This window comes from Rattus rattus, chromosome 14 (genome assembly GCF_011064425.1).
Source record: "Rattus rattus isolate New Zealand chromosome 14, Rrattus_CSIRO_v1, whole genome shotgun sequence".
In the NCBI taxonomy this organism is placed as follows: domain Eukaryota; kingdom Metazoa; phylum Chordata; class Mammalia; order Rodentia; family Muridae; genus Rattus; species Rattus rattus.
This window is the reverse complement of record NC_046167.1, coordinates 5438970-5441661: the sequence shown is the minus strand read 5'-3', so window position 1 is coordinate 5441661 and position 2692 is coordinate 5438970. Positions and strand designations below refer to the sequence as shown.

Here is a 2692-nt window from a genome sequence, read left to right as displayed (position 1 = left end):
AGACTTATTCTATTTTCTATAAATATCTACCACGTTGGATAAAGTAAAGTGGAAAAAGCAAAAGGTCGGAAGCAGGTCTTCATTGTGACAGAATAGATTTCTGAAAGTAGAAAGACAGGGAAGGATAGCTTAGAAGGTCGGACTTGAGTTTGTTTGAATTTGGCACGGAAATGCACAGAGACTAAAAAGAGCCTCGTAAAATAAAAAGTTAGGGCGTCCCTGGGTGGGCTCGAACCACCAACCTTTCGGTTAACAGCCGAACGCGCTAACCGATTGCGCCACAGAGACTCTAGTGCTCGCGGTGGCTCCAGGAGAGGTTCTTATGACGAATAATAAAGGCGCTGTGATTTTTTTTTTTTTTTTCTCCTTCTGCCTGATTCCCACCAGAAGCAGTAATTTTACTACAGGTTCTTAATCCTTTTTACTCTCCCGTCCACTTACAAAGCATGTTGGAAAATTACGCCCCAAGATGGAGGAAAATTACAAGTCACTACGTGGATTAAAATACTGTTGCTCGCCCCTCCCCGCCCCCCAACCCCAGCCTGGAAAGGCTCTGCTGCAGTAAGATGACAGTTTCTAATTAATTACCTTTTGTAAGGACTTGCAACCGTCAGCTTGCGGGCCGAGTTTCCCTTTTGTTTCTGTTTTGTGCGTTTCTTTGCCCGCTGAGCTTACGTTACTTACTGATTCTATGCGAGTCTTTTGTTTTTTAGATTCAGGCTTTTTATTAAAACACATATTCAAACCTCGTTTGCGTTTCGACTTTACTCAGTGCGATTGTCCCAGTAACACTTCGTCACAACGTGTCCCCGAGGCTTGCGGCCAATTGCTGAATTAATTGGTCCTTGATTCTCTCAGCTGAGACCTCTTCACCTGCATTTAAGTCACGCCATTGAACACGCTCCTCGCGGGCTTTTTGAAAAAGAAATTACAGAATAATAATAATAATAATAATAATAATAATAATAATAATAATAATAATAATAATAATAAAAAGATAGGACTTATGATTAGCTGGGCACCTTTTAGCTCAGAATCATACTCCGTCCCTAGAAACATTCTGCAGGAAAACCTTTCCGTCCTGTGAAAGTTTCCTCGGTGCCTTTTCAATACTGTTCAGAGACGTATTTTTGCTACCACTGTTCCCGCTTCCAAGAAATAATAGTTTCCCCTCGAGAACTTGATATTTCCGTTTTGTCACTAAATTGCTCTGGCCTCGAGCTTTCGGGGAGGGAAAACGCGGTTGGTACTGGGACTTAAAGAAGTTGTGAGCCGCCGGGCTGGAGTGCAACCAAGGTTGAGTCCCCCGATTGCGTGACGACAACTTAAATTGGCTTCAGAACCATTTAGCAGCGAGGTAGCTTGAGATGTTAAACAGCTGGGAACTCACACCGAGCTGGACCTATCGGTTTTCAACACATTTTTAAATGTGCCCGTGAAAACTCTGAATGTGAAACAAACTGGGAACCTTCCGGAGCACACTGACAGCATCTATAAAAATGCTGTTGACTTCAAGCCTCATTCTTAAATTCATCTAGGCTAAAGCCAGAAAGAAATGCTGGCTCTTTTTCTTCCAACTCAAAGTGAGTTCCTCTTGCTATTGTTCTCGGGACTAGTTAGTTAGAACAGATTGCAACCTTGTACCTCAAGGTCCCTCCATTAAATATTTACTCTCCTGCTGAGACTATAAACAGGGGTCCTGTTCACAGACACATCCTTACCTGCCATTTCTCTCCCTCACTCAAACATCACAGTTGTAACATTTTTCACCTCTGAAACCAGACAGGAGCCATCCAAGAGAAAAAATAATTCAGGGCAGAAAATGTCTGTGTTGAGAATTGCTGTGCCTTTGAAAACTGCCTTCCAGCCTGCTTGTATTGCCGTTAACCGTTAGCCTTTTGGGGTCCCTACATTTGAAAATACTTCAAAAGAGAATATAACTTTTTTTTTCTTAAATACTGAATGAAACCACGACATCTTGCTTTAGGGACACCTGTTGCCAGCCCTGTTGTGTCCAAGATGCCCACTTAACTAAGAAGCAACATGTTGTCACCTGAATGTTGTGATCCTAGGCCTTGATATTTATGCACAACTTTGAAGGTCCGATTAACTCTATTAAATTCGTTTTAGAAACATTTCCCCCTTAAATTTTACGATAACCTAAGAAAAGCAATTCTCACTGTTGCATTAGCACGCAGGTCTTTAAAATTACCGACACAGTACAGGACTGGGCATTTTGTCCCTTTTTGTATATTGGACACCATTCAACTACAAATTCGCCTTTCCCAGGAACACGCCTATGAGCGAAGGCTGGCTGTTCAGAGTCCTGTGCTAGACCTTAGTGCTTTGCACCTCCTGAATTCGGGAAGCCGAACAACTAAGTTGCTTAAAAGGAGTTGGAGTTGTGTTCCAAGCAGCAAATTAAAACACTAGTTGGACTCATGTGCTCCAAGACACCCGTTAAAGGAGGACGCTAGCCAGACCTCACTGAGAGCAAGAAAGGCTGGAGACCTTCGTGAGTCACATTTTACACCTGATTTATAGAGACGCTTTCCACTCACCAAACCCTTCCTTCCTGTGGAAGCCCAGCCTCCTCCGGGTCAGTTGGTCAGTTTGGCAGGCGGCTAGAGGCTTATGAGAAAAAGGGGTCTGTAGGTGACTGTTAGGTCCAGAATGTGTAAAAGACATAAGA

The 2692-nt window shown here is 43.1% G+C and overlaps 1 non-coding gene across 1 annotated transcript; it reads right to left on the bottom strand.

Moving 5' to 3' along the window:
• Positions 1-214: 214 nt before the first annotated feature.
• On the bottom strand, positions 215-288 carry Trnan-guu. Its single transcript has one exon. It is a non-coding gene; the product is annotated as a tRNA-Asn (tRNA).
• Between the last annotated feature and the right edge of the window lie 2404 nt (positions 289-2692).